An 8,824-nucleotide genomic window follows, 5' to 3' on the forward strand; every position below is an offset into this window, starting at 1 on the left:
CCGGTGATATACTTAGACAGTGTGTCTAGTTGACTTAAAGAATATTTGTTTTCCACATTGCACTTGGGTGCTATCAATTTTAGAATAGGAATTGTATCATCAATAGCCTTATATGCTTGTGCATTACACTCTGTTATTTTCTTAATGGAATCCAGTAATACCTTTGTCACATTAGTTGGTTTGAATTTTGTCATGGAAGAACCAGATGATTTTCCAACTACCTTAACAATTTGCATTATGTCGGTGTGAGTAACCTCTTTGCTTGTATTGACCTCTGGTAGGTTAGTTTGTGTCTGCATTTCAACTAGTAAAGGCTTGGGTTTCTCAGTTGTTGCAGGTGGCACTGTCTCTGCATGAACCTATACCTCAACCTTATTATGTTCCTATTTCTCAACGTGTGCCTCAGTGGGTTTCACTGTGCTCTCTACTGCCGGTTTCTCTGATGAAGTCTCAGTATTCACTGTTAGTTTCTCAGTATGCACCTCTGTACTGTCCACTGCCGATATCTCAACTGGTTTCACTGTGTTGTCAGTCAGTTGCTCTAGCTCAGTGGGGTTAGAAATGTGTGATTGTTCAGTTTGTGTCTCAACCCTAATATCAACATCTGCAGTCGGTGGCTTAGTAGCCACATCTTTCTTCTTATCTTCAGTGGTCTCTTTATCCACCACAATATTTACCTCTTGTGTATCAATATTCATTGTGTATAATACCTCTGAATCAGGATTAGTATCCTCATGTGGGGTATCCATACTCTTTGTTGCCAGTTATGTGTCAACAGTATGTACCGATGGAGTATCAGAAGGAGGTGGGGGCAGGTTATCAGTTATCTTTAAGCTTGGAGGTCCACCTACCTTACCTTTCCCCTTATCCTTGTCCTTTTGGTAGACTCTGATGGTCTTAGGTCTTTTAAGTTCTTCTTGTTTCTCCTTTTAAACAAAGAATATATCCCATTGATCTGCAGTTTCTTTAGAGATTTCATTAAATCTACCTGCCATTAGTGCTACATGTCAGTGACCGGTTAAAAATACTATCCAGTTGGCCTCACTGATTAATTCATCTATCTCTTCAGTGGAGTTCACTGGGTGAACTGCAAGTAATTTTTCTATTTTTATCTTTTTTATCTAACTCAACAATAGCTACCCTTCTAGCTTCTAGTCTTCTGTATAAATCATTGGGTATATCATCTACAATCTCCATCAAAAATTTCTTGTATATGTCTAAGTGTAAAATTACACAATTCTCTATGCTCTCTTTATCATCATTGGAAAGTGTGTTATACAACTTGCTAATATTTTTCAATTTTCCATCCTCAGTTATTTCATTTAGAAGTTTGTCCAGTGTAGCAATAGCCTGTTTTTGCTTTTTCTTTCTAGGTGCCATTTTTTTAGCTGGAGGCCTCACTGCCTGTTGCTTTTGTCTTGCCTTCTTTGGTGTAGGAGAGGGTTCCGGTGAGGGTTTTCTTTTTCTTTCCACCCTTTTGAATTCAGTCGGTATCTCACTGTCAGAAGAAGTTGCAACCAGTGAAAGATGAGCTTTCGGTTGAAGTCCTTCCTGATGTCATGGAAATGGGGACAAGGCAACAACAAAGTTCAATGTTAATAAGTTAGTTTCAACCATAAAAACAAAACAAAGAACTAAAAACCATTCCAAACATATCAAGAGAGATTTCAAAAAGCATGAAAGAAGTTTAACAAAATAAAAGAAAGGAGAAGAGCCTCCCTAAGATGCTTCCATGATGCCTTTTGATGCTTCTCCCTTGTTTCTCTCCTCTCCAAGTCCCAAATGAGTGTAGCTCTCAGCTTTTAGCACTAGCCATGGATGCCATATGGAGATTCAAGATGGTTGAATATGATAAGCAAATACTATGCAAGAGTAGATAGTGATGCTATGAAAAAGCTCTATGCTAATGCCAGTATAACAACAATACTCTAAAAATGCTTCTCCTTTTGCTTGAGGAGAAGGGTTCTATTTATAGAAGAAATAGGGAAATGAAGGGTTAAGATTGAATGGTTTAATCAAGGGCCAAGTTTGAAAGTTGGGGATCCATGTGCACAATTGGCACCAATAAAATGGTGACAAGTGTCAACATAGGATTGGGTTGAGAGAAGAGGTTGGAGGCATTAAAGGCCTGAGAAGACCTCATGGTTATCTAGAAGGTAAGGGTCAAGTCTAAATTAAGATTACCCATTGGATTAAGAGTTAATCCAAGGATAAACCTTTGTGCAAATGTTTAAGAGATAATCATGGTCAAAGCATTAATGGCCTGATGAGACCTTTGGGTTGGATAGAGGTTGAGTCAAAACAAATGTTTTAACCATGTGGGAGGGTTTGAGGTAACCATTAATGGTTATTGGAGACTTTGGGGATTAAGTGGTTGAAGGTTGAAAGCCTTCAATGGTTATCAAAGACTTTGAGCCATTTAGTGGTTGAAGGTTGGAAGCTTTCAAAGGTTATCCAAGACTTTGAGGGTTAATTTGTTGAACACACAAAGCATTAATTGCTTTTCAAAGACTTTGGAGTCTTTGAGAAGTGACTCCAATTTGCTTAGGAATGTGACAATATTTAGGGGATGGATTAGGCTAATTAGGAAGGGTTTAGAAGAATCTAGAAGGGGTTTAGGCATACAAGTGGATTTTGTAGGAAAATGCAAGTGGGAGAAATTTTGGTATTTTCAATTAAAATAAAATCATTTATTTCAATTAAATGGTGTAAGTTGAATTTGGATAAATATTTAAATAAATATTAATTTATTTAAATGAGAAAATGAAGATAAAGCATTTAAAATGCTTGAAGACTTTGAGGGAAACCATTAAAGGCTTGAAGACTTTAAGGAAAACCATTAAAGTCTTAAGAAGATTATAGAAGGAAGCCATCAAGTTTGAAGACTTTAAAGCCATCAAGTTTGACTACTTTAAGGGAAACCATTAAAGGTTTCAAGTGGGTGAGGATAAATAGGATTTTAAATAAATAATTTATTTAAAATAGTTGTGCAACTTGCTTTTGTAGGAAAATACAAGTGGGTGGAGGATAAAGGTGATTTAAATAAATGATTTATTTAAAATAATTGTGCAACTTGTATTTGTAGGAAAATGCAAGTGGGTGGAGGATAAAGGTGATTTTAAATAAATGATTTATTTATTTAAATGTGAGAGGTGGGATTTTGGGGGATTTAAATAAATATTAATTTATTTAAATGTGAGAGAATATTTTAATTAAATAAATATGATTTATTTATTTAATTAATGGTCTGAATTTGGTTAAGTGAATTAAATCAAATAAATTGAATAATTTATTTAATTAATAGGAGAAGAGGGTTAAGATGAATTAATTAAATATATTAATTTAATTAATTATTAATTGATGGTTAAATAATCAAATAAATACTAAGTATTTATTTAATTAAGTGGACAGATTTATGTGACTACATTTGCCCCTCTTTGAGACGGTGCGGTTTATCGCGTCGTTTCAAAGAAAGAAAAATAGGTGTGAAGAAATGCCCCATAAAATGTAAATTTAATGGGTGGTATGCCCCCTCGAGAGATGGGCCGAATTTTTTTTTTGAAAAATTGGGCGATCTCTCGAAAAAGAATGAAAAGTGGAGGGGAAGTAGAATAGAAGAAATTAGAACTAATGATGAAAGAATGGGAGAAAATGGAGTGAATATGAAGAAACAACAAGCCAGCAAGTACCCTGAGGTCATGCAAGAGATACATAGCAGATGTAGTGTGGGGTTTGGATTGATGCTATACAATTGATCAAAATTGGTTGGACAATCTGGTGCAATCGGTTTAATTGCCCCGGTCAAGTCAAAGCGTGACAGTTGATGTCAGTTGGTCGCTTGGACATGATAAAGTCTGAGTAAGTGAATCAAAGTGACCTGATGTGACTTAGACAATTGATGTAATTGCCCGATGAAGTCAAGGTATATGAAGCAAAATACTCGTTGAGACGTAGACAATTGATGTAATTGTCCGTTGGATTGTGTTTGATTGGCTAATCAATTGATAGTATGTGCGTGTGATGGATGGTTGTGGGGAATCATGGTAGCCCCGTTGAGACTAGGTCATTATGATAAATGCCTGATGTAGTCTAGGATTACCATAATCGATTACCTGTTGAGACCCGAAGATACTTGATCAGAGTATCTGTTGATAGTCTAGGTGTGTGGGAGTCGATGTATCTGTGTAGACAGAGCAACTTGCTGGATTGTGTGGATGAATGAGGATGGGAAGCGATGAAGGGATTAGGATGATGTTGATGATCAAGATAGGGAGGGTGAGGGGGGATTTGATGTTAGATAGAAGATATGGAGGACTAGGATCGAGTCCTATGGAAGAAGATGAGTAAAATAGAGTATGCATTATTATGACTACGTATGCATGATATGCAGCTATTATGAATGTATGGATGGGTGGAATGCAACGAAATGCAATATATACAAATGAGATGGAATGACGATCCATGGTGCTTTATTTTTCATCATTGAGCTTTAAAATGTTGTAAGAAAATACAAGCAACTTGACATAAAGATTCAAGATGACCAGAGTATTTCTTACATGGATTTTTATATAGCAAGTTAATACAAGCAACTTGATATAATGGATCAAGTTGACCTGAGTATTGCTTGCGGAACAGACAAGGATTATCACCGTTCATGCATGACTTGGATCGTCCTCCTTGATCTTAGGCTGATCATATCCTGAGACAAGTGCATACCGTAATAAGAGATAAAACCTTTATCCAGTTTGGATGAGGTAGGAGGAACCAAAGAAAGAGAATTGTACCTGCAAACAAACAATATATACATAAAGAATAAAGAATATGGATCCTTGGTAATGGTTCATGCTCATATGGTCGAGGTATACGCTGTAGTCAGCAAGCCGTAGTGATCTATGACTGCATTTTGCATAAGATCACGTAGCTTGGTGAACTTCCCACGTAGACACCATTAGTACATGTCCCAGAACTTCATCGGAAATAATGCACAAACGATACAAAACAATGTTGAAAAGATCCCGATACAGATAAACAAATGAATTACTCACAAATCAACCAAGTATTTGACAGCCTAACAGAATTTTCTTGTCAAAGAAAACGTCATCTTGTCTTTGTTTTGGTAAGGAAGGATGCATCCTTGTTTAAAGACAGGTTTGGATTTGTTAATGTCGATTGTGTGGTTTGATTGGTAAATGGTCATTCTGTGAGTATTTTGTCAATGTTTATTTTGTATCTGATCGGATAAATATGTACAAGGTGTTGCCATGTTTTTGTGTGATTTTTGATGGGTTTTCCGATGTTTTTTGGATTTTGTGAAACAATTTTGAATGTTTTTGGTATTTTGAGAGTCATTTTTTTTTTAATGTTTTTGATATTTTCTGATGATTGCCTGAATGAAGAGCGTGATGAATCATATGAGACAATGTAGAATCCACTTCCTTCACGAGGGTAAGGGTATTGCCCCCAGTTTGTAGACCTGACTATGAAAAGGTGGGATGCTAGACGCATGGAGTATTTTCTTAATTGCAGATCAAATAACAAGCCATGGTTTGGATGGATGGATGTATGTGTGCATGAATGTGATCGCAATGAGCCTGAAAGATACTGGAGCCATTGCCTTTACGAGTGGCGCCTGTTTGCCAGGTTTTCACCATCGCACTTACCCAAGGTGCCACCGGAGTGGTTGTTCACCGTTTGGATGCATGATTTTTTTCTTTACTTTTGTGAATGTTTTTGTATTTTCTTCAGGACATTTTCTGAATGTTTTTGGTATTTTCTGATGTGCAGTGGAGCCTGATGCTCTGTACACCTTAGGTATAAAACCTTTTGAGGTGCATGTTGTTGATTGGATCTGCAAGCGGTTCTCCTTCTGATGTAGCCAACTGATATGCCCCGGACCCGAATACAGCAGTGACAACATATGGGCCGAGCCAATTTGATTCAAACTTGCCTTGATGTTCTCTATTTGGTTGGTTGCGAGGATTTTCTCGAAGAACAAGATCACCTACCTCAAATGTACGAGATCTAACTCGGTGATTGTAGCTTCTACTAATGCGCTGCTGATAGGCTTTGAGGTGATTGTATGCAGCTTGTCGCTTCTCATCTAGTAACTCTAAGTCCTGAAGACGAGATACTCTGTATGCTTCATCATCGATGAGATTGTGCAATGAAACTCGTAAGGATGGTATCTCGACCTCAATAGGTAAGATAGCTTCAGCACCATAGACCAATGAATAAGGAGTTGCACCTGTAGGGGTCCGAATGCTAGTTCGATATGCCCATAGCGCTGGATTCAATTGAACATGCCAATCACGGCCGGCATCATTGATTGTCTTCTTTAGGATCCTCAATATGTTTTTATTGGATGCTTCGGCCTGACCATTGCCTTGTGGGTAATAGGGAGTGGAAAAGCGGTGTTGGATATGAAATTTCTCACAAAGTTCACGGACATCCTGATTTTTAAAAGGAAGACCGTTATCTGTGACGATGGACATGGGTACACCATACCGGCAGATGATGTAGTTGAGGATGAATGAGGCGATCTTCTTGCCGGTGACTTGGGTAAGTGGAACAGCTTCGATCCACTTGGTGAAATATTCGGTGGCGGTAATAATGAATTTATGGCCATTGGATGAAGATGGATGGATTTTACCCACAAGGTCAAGGCCCCATTGACAAAAAGGCCATGGTGTTGTGATTGGTTGCAGTTCTTGAGCTGGTGCATGTATTAGGTCGCCATGAACTTGACATTTTTTGCACTTCCTAACAAAGTAGTAGGAATCCTTTTCCATAGATGGCCAATAGTATCCAGCTCGCATGATCTTCTTGGCTAGTGATGGACCACTTGAGTGAGTCCCGCAAATTCCTTCATGTACCTCTTCCAAAGCCTTTGTTATCTCACCTTGTTCTAGACATCGAAGGAGAGTACCATCAAGACTGCGTCGGTATAGGGTTTCGGCAATAATGGTATATCGAGCAGTTTGGCGAATGAAGGTTTTACGTTGGTTATTTGATTGGTTGGGAGGAAGGGTGTGATCGCGGAGATAGGTGTAGAACTCACCGTACCATGGGGATTCAGAACCAACAAGGTGACATATCATTTCAGATTCCGGGATATCATAAGCGGGAATCCAAAGCTGTTCTACCAAGAACTCGTAGCGTGTTGAATTCTGTGGAAGATCTAGTAAAGATGCGATGGTAGCCATGGCGTCAGCAGCTCGATTCTGCTCTCTTGGTATCTGCTCAAAAGTGATAGTAGTAAATGATGTCTTTAGATTGTCCACCATTTGCTTATATGGCATGAGTTTATCATCTTTGGTCTGATACTCATCTGTTGCTTGTCGAATGACCAGTTGTGAGTCGCCATATACTTGTAGTTCTTTTAATTTCCATTGTATGGCTAATCTGAGTCCTGTGATCAAGGCCTCATACTCTGCTATGTTGTTTGTGCATGGAAATGTGAGCCTGTAAGACTTCGGGATGCTATCACCTTGAGGTGTGATAAACAGAATGCCTGCCCCCGAGCCGTGCCTAGTGTATGAACCATCAAAGTATAATTTCCATGACTGTGCTTCTGTAATCATGAATATCTCTTCATCTGGAAAATTGGAAATGAGAGGATGATCACCTATGAGAGGTGCATCGGCCAACTGATCTGCAATAACTTGCCCTTTGATAGCCTTACGGTCCACATACTCAATGTCGAATTCACTTAGAATCATTACCCATTTGGCCAAACGACCTGTCAATGCTGCTTTGCTAAGTAAATACTTGAGTGGATCAATCTTTGCAATGAGTTGCACCTTGTGTGTTAACAGATAGTGCCTCAGTTTAGTGGCTGCCAAGATTACTGCTAGGCAAGCTCGCTCAATAGGTGTGTAATTGAGTTCATAGCCCACCAGTGTGCGAGAGATGTAGTAAATAGCACACTCTTTTCCTTCTGCATTATGTTGTGCCAGTAATACACCTAATGCTGTACTTGTCGCTGAGATATAAAGTAACAACGGTCTACTTGGATCTGGTGGCATCAGCAATGGTGGATTTATGAGATAGTCTTTAAGCGCCTGAAATGCTTGCTGGCATCTGTCATCCCACTGAAAGCGGATGTTCTTGTGTAGCAGGTGTGTGAATGGGTGACACTTATCAGCCAATTGTGCAATGAATCTGCGGATAGATTGAAGCCGTCCTTGTAGTGTTCTTAGCTGACTGATATTCTTTGGAGGTGGCATGTCCATGATTGCTTTAACCTTTGCTTGATCGACCTCAATACCTTTGCTTGAGACAATGTATCCTAGAAGCTTCCCGGAGGTCACTCCGAAGACACATTTCTTTGGGTTGAGTCGAACATGGTACTGTTCCAGTCTATCAAAGATTTTATCTAAGATGTGAAGATGTCCTTCTCTAGTAAGTGATTTTGCTAGTAAATCATCCACATAATCTTCCATTATAGTATGCATCATGTCATGGAAGATGGTGGTCATTGCTCTTTGATAGGTCGCTCCTGCATTCTTTAGACCAAAAGGCATTACATTCCAGCAGTATGTGCCCCATGGACATGTGAAGGCTGTCTTATGTTGGTCCTCTGGTGCGATCTTTATTTGATTGTATCCTAAAAAGCCATCCATGAGTGAAAGCATGGCATGTCCTGCTGTCAAATCTACTATGATGTCAATATTTGGTAGAGGGAAGTCATCCTTAGGACATGCCTTATTCAGATCTCTGAAGTCTGTACAAATGCGGATGCCCCCTTTTGGTTTGCCAACTGGTACAATGTTGGAGATCCATTCTGCATAATCAATTGGTCTAATGAAACCAACATCCAGGAGTT

Source organism: Cryptomeria japonica, chromosome 3 (assembly GCF_030272615.1).
Source record: "Cryptomeria japonica chromosome 3, Sugi_1.0, whole genome shotgun sequence".
Classification (NCBI taxonomy): domain Eukaryota; kingdom Viridiplantae; phylum Streptophyta; class Pinopsida; order Cupressales; family Cupressaceae; genus Cryptomeria; species Cryptomeria japonica.